The sequence below is a fragment of the Vombatus ursinus genome, unplaced genomic scaffold (assembly GCF_900497805.2).
Source record: "Vombatus ursinus unplaced genomic scaffold, bare-nosed wombat genome assembly UNPS02014798.1, whole genome shotgun sequence".
Taxonomy (NCBI): Eukaryota; Metazoa; Chordata; class Mammalia; order Diprotodontia; family Vombatidae; genus Vombatus; species Vombatus ursinus.
Window position 1 is genome coordinate 76183097 of NW_020954576.1, and position 18966 is coordinate 76202062.

At 39.2% G+C, this 18966-nt stretch overlaps 1 protein-coding gene and 1 pseudogene across 1 annotated transcript in view; one reads left to right on the plus strand and one right to left on the minus strand.

Moving 5' to 3' along the window:
* The window catches only part of LOC114049740 (kinesin-like protein KIF26B), a 605544-nt gene that overhangs the window by 319043 nt on the left and 267535 nt on the right, over nt 1-18966 (plus strand). The window lies entirely within an intron of this gene.
* LOC114049741 lies at nt 14390-14810 on the minus strand (annotated as a pseudogene).

Here is an 18966-nt window from a genome sequence, read left to right on the forward strand (position 1 = left end):
TCTATCTATCTATCTATCTATCTATCTATCTATCTATCTATCTATCTCCCTCAGCAAAATTAAAAAAAAAAGAACACACATCAGACCCAAAGCATTTAATTAAAAAATGGACTGATGGAAATGCTCAGCTAGACTAGGGCAGGGTGAGATTCAAACAGCCCAAGTTGGGTATTGTGGCCTCATTCAGGGGGCATCTTTCTAGACTAGCTGGTACTTATGACCTCTGATAACTATGGTACAAAGCACCAAGGTCAGTAGAGCAAATGAAGCCATTTGTTGCCTAGTCAGGTTCTCCCATCACGTTTCATATCTAACAAGGGAGCAAGGAAGGCAGGAAGGAATGAAGAACCTTCATTTTTGAAGGCAAGGACAGGTGATGCCCTGGCAGATTATCTTTGGCTTCCACCAGCATTCCAAAGTGCTGCTTTGGGAAGATGAACCCCAGCCATCTGCCTCCTTAAAACCAAGAAAGCAATGCAGGCTGGGGTGGGGGTGGGGTGTGTATATGCTATAATAATTAAAAGGATGAGGAGAAGGGGGGCATGACTCCTGCTCAGCATTAATCACTAGGTTGGAAGTATGGGAGACCAAGTGATTCCCATTTTAAGTGAGAATTTGAGTAATCACAATGTCACTTGAAAGCTGAAGCTGTTATTTTTACCTTATTGAAGGAATTATAGGATAGAGGTCACAAAAATGTTAAAATTTTTCTAGATTCATGTCTTGAATGTAGATTAAGGGTTCTTAATCTAGGGTCCATGAATTTATTTTCTAAAAAAAATTGATAGCTATATTTCCATATTACAGGTTTCCTTTGAAATCCAATGTATTTTATTTTATGCTTTTAAAAACATTATTCTGGGGGCAGCTAGGTGGCACAGTGGATAGAGCACTGGCCTTGGATTCAGGAGGACCTGAGCTCAAATCCGGCCTCAGACAAATAACACTTACTAGCTGTGTGACCCTGGGCAAGTCACTTAACCCTATTGCCCAACCCCCGCCCCCAAATAAACAAATAAAAACATTATTCTGAGAAGGGGTTTATAGACTTTACCAGACTTCCAGAGGAGTCCATGACAGATATAAAAATTAAGAACCCCCTGGTGCAGATGAAGGAGAGAATAGCTTTGTTAAGGTTGTACTGATATCATAACTTTGATTCTTATGATTTGTTAGGAGCCTACTCACTCCCTGATCCTCCCCCTCCCAATCTTTCCTCTTTCCTTCCCATTTAACTTCCCTCATCCGTTTGCTTCTAGGGATGAGATTCTTACTTCTTCATTTATCAAACATTAATCAGGTATCCAATATTCTCAAAACTCTGGATTAAATGCTGTGGGCAAAAAAGAAGACAAATAAGACATGATCCCAGCGCCCAGTAATTTGAGGCAAGATGGCATGAGATGATGGGTACCTCATTCCAAAAGTTAACTAACAAACAGGTCAGAGAAATCCAGAGAGAGAAATAGGACAAGAACAGGCTTTCCATAGTCTTCTATTTGTAGAACGATAATGAAGGCCAATGGTCTAGGCAGAAGGGAAGAACACATTAAAACCAAAGGGAAAATGTCATAAAATACTGCCTGCTGCTTAACAATTGTTAGGTGGAAACAACCCCTGAAACTACACAGCTGTTTCATTTGATGGCTCATAAAATCTGAGTAAAGTCCATCAGGGTTCTCCCCATCCCCACTTTTTGTTTTTTATAAGGAAGGACCAGTTTTCTCCCCTCAAGCAGTTATGATAACATCTGTTTCCTGTCCCTGGAAATGCAGAGAATCCACTGACACCAGCAGCCTGTCTGGTGCCAGGAAGTCCTGTTACACAGACCACTGCCTTCTGGAATGGGTTTTTGGTATGGGACTGATCTGAAGGGTGGTAGTCTGACCCACTACAGGTCTGTGTGCATCTGTGTTGCTGGGTATTTGCTTTAGGCAGTTGTATGTATGAAACATCTGTGTGTGTATGTGTGTGTGAATCTGGGTATACTTGTGTATTGTAAAGAGGGTGGCCTCTGTAAGAGTCATTCTGTAGAGATGATGGGAATACAAGTGATAAGCCATTAGTTAGCATCTCTCTTTGGCAGGAGATGAATTGACTGCCAATATTGCAAAACAGCCGTGTGATTAACAGGCAGCTCTGATTTTTCAAATAACAACATAAACTGCTTTGCCTGAGAAAGGGGGTATATTTTCCTCAATTTTTGAAGTGGCATTTCTCATTTTCAAAGTTTCAGTGTCTTTGATGGGTGAGTTGTTTCATTTCAGCATGAAACAGAATTTGGTTCAATGTTAGGTTGGGTTACATAACATGACATAGTAGGTTGCAGTCTCTTGGGGGATAGAAAGTTATTTCCCTAGAAACTTTCCCAGCTTAGAGTTTTGGAAAGTCATTCCTAAGTGAACCTGTGGTTATTTTACAAGGTGGAAAAGGAAGGGGGGGGGAAATGACAAGCAGGGGAGTTCTGGGTAGGCAGTCTATTCTTCTCTACAAAATGACTTAAAGTACTTAAAAAAAATTTTTTTTTAGAATCCAAAAAAATCATACTTGTGTTTCTTCAGAACCAATAGTTACATGTAAAAAAATTAGATTATACAGAAAGTGAACTCTTGGGGACAGCATTCTAAATGAAAACAGATTTCTTCCTTAAAAAAAAAAAAGGTCAGCTTTTTTTTTTAAGAGTGCTGGGGTTTCTTACATGAATCCCAGATCAACATGGAAACCAAATTCCAGCCTAATTTATAGCAGAATCTGGTTTTGTCTTTTGTTCACTTTGTATCTGTCAAATTCATCCACATAGTAGATTTTTGAGACTTAGCATTGTAACTGTGTATAGTACATGAGGAATGAAATGGTATACAGTAACACCCCCTCCCTCTGCAGGCTGCTTGAAGGAGTGTAGGGGTCCTCTAAAAGCAGTAGATAACACTTTCTTGTTCAGTATGGGGTCTTTCTTTCCTTCCTTTGCTGTCTCTTTTCTTTCTCTTTCATTCTTTCTCTCTCTCTTTCCTTTCTTTCTTTCTTTCTTTTCTTTCTTTCTTTCTTTCTTTCTTTCTTTCTTTCTTTCTTTCTTTTCTTTCTTTCTTGCTGTCTTTTCCCTTCCTCCACTCCCTCTTTCTCTCTGCTCTCTTTTTTTGTCCTTTTACTTCCCTCTCCCTTTCTCTCTTCCTTCCTCCTTTCTTCCTCCCATTCTTTCCTCCTTCAGAGTCAGCACCTTGTTCAAGGAACAGCAAGGAAGTTACTGGCTTGAAGAGTAGTGGTAGTGATTGGTGTAAGGACTTACATTTTCCCTCCAAGGTGATGAGCCATCATTGATATCACTTAGTAAACATGAACAAGAAACCCTTCCAGTTTAAATCTTGAAAAATTCAAAGGGTTGAGGTTTTTTTTTTAATACTGCTCCAAATGACTCTCTTGTCCTGTGTTGCAAAACCTTCCAGTTGAGAATGTTAAGTACTTTTGCATTATCAAGACAAATGATCACCAACATTTGAGAATGCTTCCTAGCTGATATTTATTAAGGAACAATAGGATTCCTTGTGGTGGGGTATGAGACTACCTAGAGAAGAGAGCTATTATTCGGGACCTTGAGAAAATCCATCCAAAGGGTGAATCATGTGCATCTGTAAGAAATCTATTTTCCCTAATATTTGAGGATGTAAATAACAGAGAGGCAGCAGGGAATAGTGGATAGAGAGCTGGCCTTGAAGTTAAGAAGACCCGGGTTCAAATCCTGATTCTACCTAAACTGGCTGTGAGATCCTGCCTCTGAGTGTTGTCAAATAGAAAGGGATCTCTGCAGCTGCCCTCTAAGGTTTGTAAAATGCTATATATATAAATGTCTCATCGAATCCTCACAACAACGCTGACACTTAGGTGCTATTTACAGATGCAGAAGCTCATAAAGGCTAAGTTACTTACCCAAGGTCCCATAATTAGTTAATATTTGAAGCAGGATTTCAACTTAGGATTTCCTGACTCCAAGTTCAGTGCTTCAGCCACTCCTCAGTTTCCTAATCTTTAAAATGGGGAATTTGGATAATATATTTGAACAGTTCTCGTTCTAAATTTATGTTCCTATGAGACAATTGTATAGTATTAGATGTGGAGCTGAGATATATGGGCTCAGATACTAGTTGCATGTGGCTGTGAGCAGGTGACTGGACTTCTTTAGGCTTTACACTCGTCATCTGGCTATTGGGAAGGTGTTACATATTCCTATTACTGACTTGCTATACTGGGTTTTTGGTTACTTCCATGTTTATAAGGCTAGAAACACCGAGCAACTCTTGAAGCCTTAAAACAATATGGCAAGCTGTAGTGGGTAGAGTACAGGAGTCAAAGAAAGCAAGACATGGGTTTGAATCTAGCCACGGGCAATGACTAGCTTTGGTCCCCCAAGGTAAGTCACTTGACTTTCTTCAGACTCCATTTTCTTATTTGTAAAATGAGGATGATAATTGGTGTTATTATTCATAACAACAAAACTAGCCTTATAAAGCACTTTACTAATATTATCTCATTTGATCTGCACAACGACCCTGGCAGGTAGGTGTTATTGTTATCCCCATTTTATAGCTGAGGAAACTGAGGCAAACAGAGGTTATGAGACTTTCCCAGGGCCACACATCTAGTAAGCATCTGAGACCATTTTTAAAGTCAGGTCTTCCTGACTCCAGGCCCAGTGCTCTATCCAAGAGAAAACATGTAATGCTCAAGGAGATTGACTTAACTGTATTTTAAGAATTGATCTCATGTTACAGTTCTTTGGCACTGAGAGACTGAACAACATCATTGTGGACTGTGCACCTTAATGAATGCAAAAAAATAGTCCATCAAAAAAATGAGAGTGGGCTGAGGCTTTGCAACTGGCCAGGCATCGAGGACTTTGGTTGGCTGAATATCTGTAGCCCTGTGAATTATTGTCATATGGAAATGATTCACCACAGAGTTGGGGTGAAAAGACCCAGAACTCTCTTCAAATTAGTGGGGGCAATTTGCAAGTCTAAGTCAGAGAACAAGCCAGACTGGACACAAAGGAAGTGCATTTTCCATTAACTTTCGGTAGGATCCTTTTGCTAGCTCATCTGCTTGGTTATGAGCCAGAGCTGGGAAAGGAGGGTCTCGTGTTTTCCACCTGAGACCTACTTCCCTCAATTCCATAGGCTCTTCTTTTACCGTCCTGGATGTTTCTGACACTCATTTCAACTTCGTACTTTTATTGATCAGATAATGTTACTTTGGGGTGAGGGAAACTCATTGACTAAGCCCCTGGTTAGCCTAAAGCTCTTTGCATTTAATAAAAAAAAATTGGGGGGGGGTTGGGGAGGCACAGGCAATTTTAATGAATTTTCCATTTTAGGTTGAGTTATGGAGTTTTTCTGTAATCAAATTTACTTCAACTTTGTTGAATCCATGATCTCATCCACATTAAATATTCTCTTCATCAGTGCAGATCGCAACACACCCATGCCTTCTAATTTAAAACAATTAGTTTGTTAACCAAAGCCAAAATATTTCCCAAATCATGGTGTTAGGTTTCTTTCCCCAAAGAAGAAAAGCATGAGTCAAAATGAAAAGAGAGGTCCACTAACTATCTAAGTGATGCTGTAATGTAAATATTTATATGTGATCTCCTTAAATCACATAGTTAACTTCTGATGGATATATCCTTAACTTGTTTATGGGGTAGTAGGGAGTGGGATAATAATATTTACAAAGTATTTTCTTCACAGTAATCCAGTGAGGTAGGGAGGTAGTACAAGTCTTATTATTCCTATTTTTCAGATGTGGAAACTGGAGGTCTCTAGTCTTAGAAATTAAGTGACTTACCATGTTAAAGAGCTACTAAATGTCTGTGGTAGGATTCAAACTCAGGCCCCCACATGTTCCACCATACCATACTGTCATATTTATATAGTTATAAGTTATCCAGTGCTGCTTTTTTTTCAATACCCATCATTTAGCACAGTACCTAGCTCATAATAGGCATTTTGTTGTTCAGTTGTTTTAGTCATGTCTGACTCTTTGTGATGCCATTTGGGGTTTTTCTTGGCAAATATACTGAAGTAGTTTGCCATTTTCTTCTCCAATTCATTTTACAGTTGAGGAAACTGAGGCAAACAGGGTTAAATGACTTGTCCAAGGTGACAACAGCTAGTAAGTGTCTGAGGCTGGATTTGAACTCAGGTCTTCCTGACTCCATTCCTGGTGCTCTATCTACTATGCCACCCACCTGCCCCTATTATTAAATAGGCATTTAATAAATGCTTATTTGATTGATTGTCTATATTAAATAAATAACAGATTGTATACAAGGGGAAACATGCAATGGTGAAAACAGGAAAAATTCATTGATAATATATTACTTTTACCTTATGTAGCATTAAAATGAGTTTATCAAATGAACCAGTTTTAGAGACTGTTGCTAGTTTGCTTCAAGTTAGTTTTATTTGTCCACTTGCCCTGCTAAAGCACTCACAACCTTCTGCAGCTGTGTCCTTTTTGTGCCCTTGTGGTTGTCTCTTTCTCAAAGACACCATCTTCTTTGTTGACTTTGGACTGAGATGCCCAGGTTGCTTCCTTTGATCAGCAGTCTGTTGGCTCTTTTTAGGTTACTGAAGATGTGGGGCTGGGTCAGCTCGCATGACTGCTTGTGATTAGCCAAGGTAGAAAAGCCAATGTGCAGACAATTAGATTGTAAGCTTCTTTAAAGCAGAGACTAGGTCTAAGTTATATAGATCTAATGTAATAACACAGGTTGCTTCCTGTGACAAACTCAGTGCTTTACAGAGATGTGTCTACACAAAGAATCGGCGCTTTTGTCACGAGGACCATTTGTGACTTAAGAATTTCAGCAATTGTTTGTCAAGCATCTACTGTGCACCAGGCCCAGTTCTAGGTACTGCAGATACAAAGACAGAAACAAGAAACATTTTCTCATTGTAAGGAACGCTTGGTTGATGCTTCTCTGATATTATCATGCAAGCTCTAATAATGCTAAACATGGTGAGGTGATGGAAAGCTTTTCTTGGCCCTCATTTGTAATGCCAATCACCTCCATGTGTGTCTATATGGAAATTATATAGTTCTCATCAAATTATGGGAATAAAAGTAACAGCAAATATCCTAGCCATGCATTGAAAAGCATAGAGGAGATGTAAAACAGAAAGTCAAGTCAACCATAGGCATTTATGAAGCACCTGCTGTGTGTCAGACACAGTGAAAACCAAACAAAGCACAACCTGGGCCTTGCTAGCTCTTTCCAGTAGCATTCTAGCTACTCTCTACACACCTTGTTACATTCACTGAAAAATAAAGTCTATTTAAGGCCAGCATGTGTGACTTCCTTTTGTCTCTCTCTGGGATGGTCAAAGGCAGGAAGAGCCCTGACTGAACAAAGCAGGGTGTTTTTCTTTGATACCTTCCAGTCAGAGAGGCCTCATACAAAGTGTTTAAGAGCACTTTGTCAGCAAAGTCTTGCTTCACGCAAGCATGGAGAAAACCATTGAGGTGGCTTCAATAGGTAGGATCTGATCTGCCCTAGAAACTGTCCTACTTCTTTTGCAGGGAAATCAGCCAGGAGTATAATTATGAGAGAAAGTTGCTGCTCCTTTTTTTTTCTTTCTTTTTTCCCCCCTTCTCTCCTTTTTCTATTGAAACACTTGTGAGAACTTTCTGTAAATGAAAATAACTATTGAACGAGGCCTTGTTTGCTGAGGTAGAAAAAGTGTTGAAATATCTTAGGTCAACTCTGTGTAACATGTCTATCTGTGTGTGTGTGTGTTTAATAATTCAATAAAATGTACTCATGTAGACCAGAGTTTTGATCATAAACAATTTTAGTGCTAGCTTAAAGGTAAAATCGCATTGAAAAGGGAAATACAGACATAGGCTGAAAAAGGTTTCCCTTTCTCATATGACTTAATAATATAATGAATCTGTGATTTTCCTCAGAGTATGAGTAATCCTCCCAAAACTTGTAGCCACAGGCTAGTTGCAAGTTTGTGATTTAACAGGTAAGTCCTAGGGAGTTGCCTAAAGTTCAGAGATTAAAGGACTCACCCAGGGTCATATAGTAAGTCTCAGAGACTGGATTTGAACCAGTCGTCATGATTCTAATCCCAGCACTATGCAACTATATATGGTTTTGCGATAATATTGCCAATACATTGTGTCCAGACATCACCACATAAAATAAAGCACAAAACCCGGATGTTCTGACAGAGCTGCCCCTTGTAATATTGTTCTACCAAATATTGTGTTTTTGTGGAACTGATGAATGACATTAGATGGGTCTGTCCTTTCTCCTTCTAACCACTGAAGATTGGTCACTTTTAAAAAGCTGCAGTGACATTGCTTTCTATTTAGGGTTTCAGCTCTCATAAATATCTAAGGAAGCCAGGAAACTGGAGACAAAATACCGAGACTTAGCTTTTTGAAAGCTTCTTTACTTGTGCTAGATCTGATTGAACACGACTGAAATTTGAAGGAGGAGGAGAATGTTGTAGGATAATGCATTTGGTATGCAGTAGATGATAGCAAAGCCAAGGAAAACCAAGGGGGTTCCCCTTAGCCCATCAGGTTTCAGAATGGCACCCAGGAAAACAGGGGCCTTGTGATGGTTACTAATAAAAGTGTAGAGTTTTGAACTGGAAGGCACCTTAGATGACATCTACTCCAACCTCATCATACAAGGAAATAGAGATACAGAGGGGTCGACTGTGACATTGGTTGTAAATGATGGAATTAAGTTTTGAACTGAGGTCTTAAATCCAGTACATTTTCTATTGCATGAATACATTAGTACCCCTCTATGAGTTCAAAGGTGTGACCTGATAGAAGGAATACTGGATTAGCAACCAAAAGAAACCTTTCCTCCCTTCCCCCATTCTTGCTTCTGTCACTAATGAGAGCAGGTTATTTAACTTCTCTAAGGCTTTCCTCCTTTGTAAAATAAAAGAACTAAAGTAGGGCCTTTCCAGTGCCATCCTAATTTTAAAACATAAACTCAGTTTCCCAAATGTTACTTGCATTTGTAAAGTTTTGATATAAGCTAGAATCCAGCTCTGCCTTCCCTAAATCAAAAGTCATCATTTCTTTACTTTTAATTCAATAGGCATATGTTATGACAGCTTCTTCATCATATTGCTTTTCCTCATTAACCAGTACCTGGGCCAGTGGTGTGCACCTAGTAGGTGCCTCATAAATGGTCCATGAATGAATCACTAATAAACGGCTTCTGGTTCTAAGAAATGCTGCTTACTTATGTGTAGTGTGGGTGGATAGAGTTAAAATGAGACTCTTGTAAAATGCTGGGTTGCTTAAATTAGCTGTGCGCTAGATGAAGGCTTTTAAAAATGAATCATCCTGGATTTTTCTCTGTCAAGAAGAGGAAAAAAAAATGAGGGAAAAAAATGTGTCCCTAGCGCTGTGGCATTCTGCTGACACAGCACTAGCATAAGACAACAATTACGCATCAAACCAAAGCAGAGCTCTGCAATTAGGTTTCTTACTTCCTTGATGTCTTTTACATGCATTTCCCAGGGTTTTCAGACAGAGGTGTCAAACATAGTGCTGGCAACACTTCCCGTTGTGGCCAGAACCAGATTAAAATGAAATTGGGAAATAGTTAACAAAATAAATAAAAATACAATAAAATAGAAATAATGCTACATTTTAAAATTAAGTTAATATGTGACCTCACAGGCATCCTTATGTATGGATCAGTGGCTCCATTCCAATTTGGGTTTCATTGTTGTTCAGTTGTTTTCAGTCATGTCTGACTCATTGTGACTCCATTTGGAGTTTTCTTGGAAAAGATACTGTGAGGGCTTGCCATTTCCTTCTCCAGCTCATTTTACAAATGAAAAAATGGAGGCAAACTGGGTGAAGTGAGTTGCCCAGAGTCACAGAGTTATTATGTGTCTGATGCCAGATTTGAGCTCATTAAGTCTTCCAGCACCCTGTTGCACTATGGCGCCACCTAGCCGAGTTTGATACCATTATTGTAGAGATACTACCGCCTTTGGAAAACCCTAAGAAGAATATAATGCAGTGAGGATGGCAGTAGATTTAGCATCAGAGAATTTGGGTTCATATCTTACTCTACCACTTCATGGATTAACATTGGGCAAGCCACTTCATTCCTCTGGTCCTCAGTTTCTTTGTCTGTAAGATGAGAGAGGTGACTATATGACCTCTAATATTTCTTTTAGTTCTAAACCTTATAATGCTGTGATCCTAAGGTATACAGCTTTTCAGCATCACCATAGTTCCACAGATTGGAAAACTGAGAATCAGATGGTTGGTTAATTGATTCAAGGTTAGAACTTGATCTAGGATTTGAATCCCAGTTTCCAGATGTGATCCACTCATCATATTCTTTTCATGCCTATGTCTACTTCTTTATGTGTTTTTAATTTCTTTAGGTACTGAAAGATGATTCAGAATAGAAAAGTCAAATACATTTTTTAGCAGTCATGTTGTTGTCATTGAGTTGTTTCAGTCTGACTGTTTGTGACCACTTCTGGGATTTTCTTGGCAAAGATACTGGAATGGTTTGCCATTTCCTTATCTAGTTCATTTTACAGATGAGGAAACTGAGACAAACAGGGTTAAGTGACTTGCCCAGGGTCATGCAGCTAGTAAGTGTCTGAGGCCAGGTTTGAATTCGGGAAGATGAGTTTTTCTGACTTCAGGCCCAGTGCTCTATCCACTGCACTGTGGATAGCTGTCTTAGAAGTCATATTGGATGCAATTTTGTTCATGCAGGTCTTAATTACTGCCTTGAGATCCCCATCATAAGTGCCAAAGTTTTAGGATTAATTTGTTGCATCTGTTGATACCACTGTAGTCAGTCTTCTGTCTAGATTGTAGACCCACAGGATGTCACTTACTAATGAGCATCACTGCAATTTTTCTGAGAAAATGCTAATGGTATGGTTGCATTTGAACATTCGTCAACTATGATGAGAGACCAGTTAGAGGAGATGGCAGAGACCTTTGCCTACAAAAAATGGGTATAGAATTAAATCTCCCACAGTGTAATTTTCATAGGGTTATTAATGTTGTTAGTGTTAGAAACTGATGACAATGAAACCACTCAAGGTCTGTTGGCTCTGCTAAGAGGCCATGAGTCAGTCACAAAATGGCCCATTGAACCCCATTTTCCTTTTTTCACAAAAGTCCCCTCTGAAAGGAGAAGACTGAGAGGTGGAATAGGTGGCTGTTTTCAACATGGTTGAATTTTCTCTTTGTTCACATGGCACTGACAAAATATTCATGGCTTTAAAATTGAGCATTCCCTCGATTTGGGTTTTGTTTTTGAAAAGTCATACTTCAATGTGCTTTGTAAATGTAAAAAAAAAAGTCAGTTTTCTCAATCATATTTTGGAGCGAGGATCAGGTCTGTTTCCAGAGTACATAAAATCTCCACCAAGCAGCCAGCAAATGAAGATAAGAAATAATCTTCTGTAGTGAAAGGAGTAAAAAAGCTGGTCATTCTCATAACAAGAAGTCCATACTCTGGGTCACCATCATCAACAAACAATTCCTTGTCCATTGCAGGTGCTTACTACATACTTATTGAGTTGGATAAGATGTGGGAAAATTGGAACACTAATGCATTGTTGGTGGAGTTGTGAAATGATACAACCGTTTTGGAGAGCAATTTGGAACTATGCCCAAAGGGCTATAAAAATGTGCATACCCTTTGACCTAGCAGTAGCATTTCTAGGGCTATATCCCAAAGAGATCATAAAAATGATAAAAGGACCCACATGTACAAAAATGTTTATAGCAGCTCTTTCTGTGGTGGCAAAGAATTAGAAATTGAAGGGATGCCCATCAATTGGGGAATGGCTGAACAAGTTGTGGTATATGGATGTAGTGGAATACTATTGTATGATAAGAAATGATGAGCAAACAGACCAGAAAAACCTGGAAAGACTCGTATGGACTGATACTGAGTGAAATGAGCAGAACCAGGAGAATGTTGTACACAGTAACAGCGATATTGTGCGATGACGAACTTTGATAGACTTAGCTCTTCTCAGCAATGCAAGGATCTAAGACATCTCCAAAAGTCTGATGATGGAAAATGCTATCCACATCCAGAGAAAGAACTATGGAGTTGGAATGCAGATCGAAGCATACTATTTTCTCTTTTTTTTTTCTGCTGTTTTGTTTCCTCTTTCTTGTGGTTCCTCCTATTGGTTCTATTTCTTCCTTACAACATGACTAATATGAAAATATGTTTAATAGGAATGTATATGTAGAGCCTATATCAGATTTGTATGCCATCTTAGGGAGGAAGGTGAGGGGAGAAGGGGGAGAAAAAATTTTAAATTCAAAAGCTTATGGAAGTGACTGTTAAAAACTAAAAATAAATTAATAAAAAAACATACTTATTGAATGAACTTACTACACATGACCCTGTCATAAGAACTGTCCTTCCCTGCCTCCAGGAATTCATATTCTAGTTGAGGAGACAGAATGTATACATAACATGTAAATAAATACAGGGAATGCACACATACAATCATATATTTTCCTGAGTACCTCCTCAGTCAAATTTTAAAAGAGTTTTAAAAAATTTACATTAGGGAATTAATCATCAAAGCACAAAGTTCCGATATATAAAGAACAATAAAGAAAGAAGATTGTATGTGAAACCATAAACCTCTGATACTTTGTTTTTTAAAATCTTATATTAAATTTAACAAGTAACCAAATAGCTCCATTTGTGTCCTTTGAAACTTTACTTCTGTTTTTTTTTGTTTTATTCATCAACTTTTCCTTTTTCACAGCTCTGTAACCATCCAGTATCTCTCCTAGCCAATCCCCCATTAAAGCACTTTCTTGTACTAATTAAATATAGTGTAGGAAACCAAGTCAACCCATTGGTCATGTTTGAAATCACATGTCTCATTCTGCACATTTAGCCTATTGCCTCTCCGCCAAGAGGTAGGAGACTTGCTTGCTTCATCATTAGTCTTCTGAAGTCATGATTTGTCCCTGCATTGATTAGAGTTCTTAAGTCCTTCAGAGTTGTTTTCCTTTCCATTCATTGTGGTTATCTAAATTGTTCTCCTGATTCTACTTTTTTTTAAACTTTTTATCAATTCATTTAGGTTTCCCCAAGTTTGTCTGAATTATTTATATTCATTATTTCTTACATACTCAATTATATTCATATTCGTGTACACAATTTGTTCAGCCATCTTCTAATTAACGGATATCCACTATTTCCCCCCAACACAGATTACAGCCCATCTATAACTAAAGATTTGTATTGAGTGATCTGAGACTGATGGAAGTTAAGTAACTTTCCTATGGTCACATGAATAATGATAATAATGATAATTATAACAATATAAGTCAGTAAACCTTTATTAAACATCTACTGTGTGTCAGGTGGGACAGCTAGGTGGCACAGTGATTACAGCACTGTTTTTGGATTCAGGAAGACTCATCTTTATGAATTTAAATCCAGTCTCAGACATTTACTAGATGTGTGACCCTGGGCAAGTCACTTAACCCTATTTGCCTCAGTTTCCTCATATGCGAAATGAGCTAGAGAAGGAAATGCCAAACCACTCTAGTATCTTTGCCAAGAAAACTCCAGAAGTGGTCACAAAGAGTGGGACTTGAGTGAAAAACAACTGAACAACAACGACTATGTCAGGCTCTATGCTAATCATTGGGGATGGAAAGGCAAAAGACAGTGTCTGTTCTCAAGGTGCTCACAGTCAAATGGGACAGGTGACATTCAAATAACTACGTACAAACAAACTGTATTCAGAAAAAAATGGAGTTAATTAGTAGAGAAAAGGCATTAGCATTATGGGGCATTAGGAAAGGCTTCTTGTAGAAGATAGCACTTTAGCTGGGACTTGAAGGAAGCCAGGGAGGTCAGGAGGGAGAGCATCCCAGGCATGAGGGCAGCCAGTGAAAATGGTCAGAGCCAGAAGATGGAGGATCTTATTTGAGGAACAACAAGGGGGCTAGTGTCACTGGAACTCAGAGTAATAACAAAAACTAGTACTGCTTTGGGCTTTAAGGTTTGTAAAGCATTTAGCATATGATATCTCATTTGATTTTCCTAATAACTCTGCAGATGAAGAAACTACAGCTGAGAGAGGGTAAAGGACTTGTTCAAGGTCACTCAGCTAGTAAGCATCAAAGATGAGATTTGAACCTATGGCTTCCTGGCTCCAATTCTAGTGCTTTATCCACTGTTCCATGCTGCCTTTTTATTTAACCATAAAAAAATGAGGCATAGTAGAGCATGCCAAATGATAGATGAATGGCATAGACAATATGTTCTTCACCTGCCTATGCTTGTCCTTTCCAAGGCAAGAACCAACTATCTAAAGATTGAAGTCTATTTTTTTTTAAGGTTGACCAACCATTTTATTTTCCTCTGATCAGTTCAGGAATGTTGATGGGCAGATAGCTCTTTACATAGGCTTTGGAGGGGGTCTGGGGGCAGCGCCAGCAGGTCTGAAGCGGGGTGGGAGTGTCCGAACCTTTCGTGCCTCCCGAGACCACTTCCTCACTACCTTGCTGTGGATCGCGCAGCTCACACACTAATGTAGTTTCACATACAGTTTGGGCAGCACATAGGAGTCGAAGATGCTGGCCTCGGAGATGTCCCTGATGGCTGCGGCTTCCATGACGTTGCGGATGGCAGACTTCTTGATGGCCTTGTCCTTGGGCACGCAGCGGGTGCAGTTGGTACAGCGGATGGGCTGCACGTGGCCACGGCCCTTCTTGGCGCCTCCGTTGTTCCTCCTCTTCTTGGTCATCTTGGAAGTCAGGAGCCGAAAAAAAAAGAAGATTGAAGTCTGTTATCAAAGAAATTTCTTTTTGTACAGAACTGAGCAGGAAAATTAATTACTGCTATGCCTTTCTCCCTTTCTCATCGAAAAGGGAAGCGGAGGGATGGAGGACACAGGACCTTGACAGAGATAAGCACCTGGACTTCAGATTGTTTGGAGATATGAAGGGTTTGGGGTCCTTGAGAATTTTGCCCATCTTTTCCGTAGAGCAAAATTAATTGTGAAAAAATCCAGAACTTGCAGGACCATTTGTTTCACAGCCACCTGTCGATGCTCTATGGAACTTTCAGTCAGGCAGTCAACTAGTAATTGTTACACTCCTACTATGTGTTGGGTGTTATGCTAAGCACTGATGGAACTGGGCTATTGTGAGCCTAGGCCACAGAAGGGCTCCTGTTGCTGCTAATTCTCTGACACCACCATTCTAGGGCCTGGGTCCTTTTCCTTCAAAGACCACAATCTTGTCTTGCCTGTTTTATTTGTTTGTTTTTTGGATTGGACCCATGATTTAATTGGCATGGGGAATTCATGATGAAAAAGGTCCCTCCACTGATGGAAATCAACACCTGCTTTACCATTTATAGTCTTAGAGAGTTGTCTAGGGGTGGAGGGGAGGAAAACTGAGAGGTTAAAGGACATGCCCAAGGTCACATAGCCAATGTACATAGTCTTTTCACTCTCCATTATATTTTCTCCAGGGGGTCCCAAGCTTTCACTTAGAAGCATTTTGTAGGTGACTTACCTTTAATCATTGTACTCTTCTCTGGAAGCCCTTATTGCTTTGTAGTCTCACTCAATTCATTTTGGCAGTCTCACTTCCCGTGATTTTTTTTCCCCTATGGCTTATCAACTTAGCTGCTTTCTGGCATTCTCATTTCTGATTATTTCCCTCCCTCGCTTCATCCCTGCTTCCTATTTGGTATACAGCTGTGTTTATTTCATATAACTTTGCCTGCAGGAAAACAGTAAAATACAATTCACAATCAGGTGGCAAAAAGGGTATTTCCCCTACTTAACAGTGGCAATTGGGCCTGGTCTGAAACAGCAGGCTACATGGTTGACTGCTCCAGACGGCCTTAATGGTCATCTACTGGGGTCGCAGAGACTAGCCTCTTGTGACTTCCCCAAGTGGAAGTTTCTTTAGTGTAGAGGTGAGGCAAGCAGTACGATGGAATCTACAAGGAAGATTGTAGTCATGGATTACATCACAAAGCCAATTTTAATTTACAAATCACCAAAATAACAAAAAAAGTTACCTCAAGCTTCAATTTAGTGAACCTAATCTCAACAGTATGTGAAAATCCAGAGATACCCCTTCAAATCAAGGAGTGATTCACATTACAAAAGTGAATAATAGCTTTCTTGGTGTATTTAAAATATGATTCAATTTATGGAACAGAATCTAATTTATAGCTTTCTGGAAATATTATTCTGTGAATCCCTCTTAATTCTAATGTCTTTTCTCTGTTAAATATTTCCTACTTGTCCTGTATGTAGCTTGCTTTGTATATATTTGTTTGCATGTTGTCTCCTTCATTAGATTGTAAGTTCCTTGAGGGCAGGGACGATCTTTTGCCTCTTTTTGTATCCCCAGCTCTTAGGACTTGGGTAGCTAGATGGCCCAGTGGGTAGAATAACAGGCCTAGAGTCAGGAATACTCATTTTCCTGAGTACATCTGGTCTCAGGCACTTACTAGCTGTGTGACCCTCACCAATTCACTTAACTCTGTTTGCCTCAATTTCCTCATTTGTAAAATGAGCTGGAGAAGGAAATGGCAAATCACTCCAGTATCTTTGCCAAGAAAACCCCAAATGGGGTGAGGAGGAGTAGGACACAAATTGAAAACGACTCAACAACAGCAACAACAACAAGCTCTTAGCGCAGTGCCTGGCACGGGTAAGCACTTACCTGTAAGGAAAATTTGTGTGGTATAGTTGGAAAAGACATTGTTTTAGAGTTGAAAAATCCTAGGCATGAGTCAGAAAACCTGTTTTCTCCTGCCTGTTACCTTATTGCTTGCTAGCCCTGTGACCCTGGGTGAGTCATTTAACCTCTAGGAGCTTCCCTTTTGTTTATCTGCATAATGAGGCAATTAGACTTGATAATCTCATAGGTTTCTTCCAGCTCTTTCCTTCTGGGATTCTATGTGAGCCAATCAGGAAGAACAGTTTTGTGATTTATAAGTTAGTATCTAAAATGTACTATAATGCACAATTATTCTCCCAGTGGACCCATATTACCCCAGAGAAAACCGATGATATCATATTGAAACCAATAATAGGATAATTCAATTAGATTTCTTTTTCTAATCATTAATCAAAAATGAGACAAGTTTGAACACTTTGGAAAGGATAGCTGGTTTAAATTGTATTTGGGAAGGAGCCAGATTCCCAATTTGTGGAATAAATCAGTCACCTGAGACTTCTCAAGGATGCTATCACCACCAGTTGTGAATGTCATTTTAGAATTTGTCTATGCTATACAGATGTGAGTCCAGTGTTTTTTTACCCCCACTTTAGAAAGGTTGTGATGCAAAACTAGTTATCACCATTAACCATTTGGCAGCCATTCTCGCCATCAGTCTGGAAAATGAGATCATTTTCGGCTTAAAATAGAATAAGAAGGGAGTAGTGCTATTTTCTATAAGCTGAACAGAACATTAGAACAAGAAAGTGAGCAGACCAGGAATGCATTACATACAGATTGTACTGAGATAAACCCATCCTTACCTGCTTTGAATCTGGGGGTACTGCTAAGGGAAGTTTTTCTTTTTGTCAGAGGGCTTCCCTGTAATGATTTTTTTCATGATCTGTTTCTCAATTAATGATGTAGTACTGCTATTCTGCAAATAGCTTTCAAAACCATTACCTCCATCTTCTCCCAGGCAGACTGTCCTTTGGCCTTTTCCACTTTTAATAATACTACCCTTATCTTCCTAAGCCTTCAACACCCTTCTACCATTTCCTTATATCACTGAGGCATGAGGATACAGACATAGAAGTACAGGGGGAAAGATATTGAATCCACAAAACACAAAGGCCCATACTACCCAAATCAAATGCCCTAACTTCTAAACTGGAATGGCTAGACTCAAGGAACAGTCATTAATGGTCTCTAGAGGAGTGTACTTTGCCTGTGCTATTTAACATTTTTATCAATGACGTGGATAAAAAAGCACAGCTGGAATGCTTATCAAGTTTGCATGTGACACAAAATTGGGGGGAATAGCCAATATGTTGGGTGACAGGCTTAGAAAGGAAAAGATCTCAAAAAACTTGGACTAAAATTTAGAAGTTGGGTCTCAACTGGCAAAAAAATAAATTTAACAGGTATTAATGTTTGTCTTACATTTGGGCTAAAAATCAGCTTCTTGGGTAAAATATAGGAAGTTAAAAATGGCTAGACAGTAATTCACATAAAAGATATGTAGGGTTTGCTGACTGTAAACTTAGTATGAGATGACAATCAAAGTAGCTAATGTAATGTTGTTGTTGAGTCATTTCAGTAGTGTGTGACTCTTTGCAACCCAATTTGGAGTTTTCTTGGCAAAGACACTAGAGTAGTTTGCCATTTCCTTCTCCAGCTCACTTTACAGGTGAGGAAACTGAGACAAAGAGATTTAAGTGACTTGTCCAGGGTCACATAATTAGTAAGTGTCTGAGGCTGGATTTGAACTTGTGAAGATGAGTCTTTCTGATTCCAAACCCAGTGCTCTATCCACTGTTCTCTTTAGCTGCTGTAATAGTAGGCTCTAGTTAAGGAAAAGGTATGGTATCCCAGACCTGGAAGGTGAAAAACCTGTTGTGCTCTGCCCATTCAGACCACATTTGGAGTATTGTGTTCAGTTCCGGACACCACATCTTAAAAAGGATCTTAATAAGCTAGAGAACATCTACAGAAGGATGACTAGGATGATAAAGAGACTTAACATCGTGCCATGAGAGGATCAGCTGTACAAAATGAGGGGGGAAGAGAGGGAGGGATAGAATTTGGAACTCAAAACTTTAAATACAAATGTTTTTAAAAATTGCAAAAAAAAAAAAAAAAGGCTATCAGTGATTGTAAACCCACCATCTAGCCCAGCATATAGTCTAGTCTCTGGAAACCCACTATCTCCTGAGG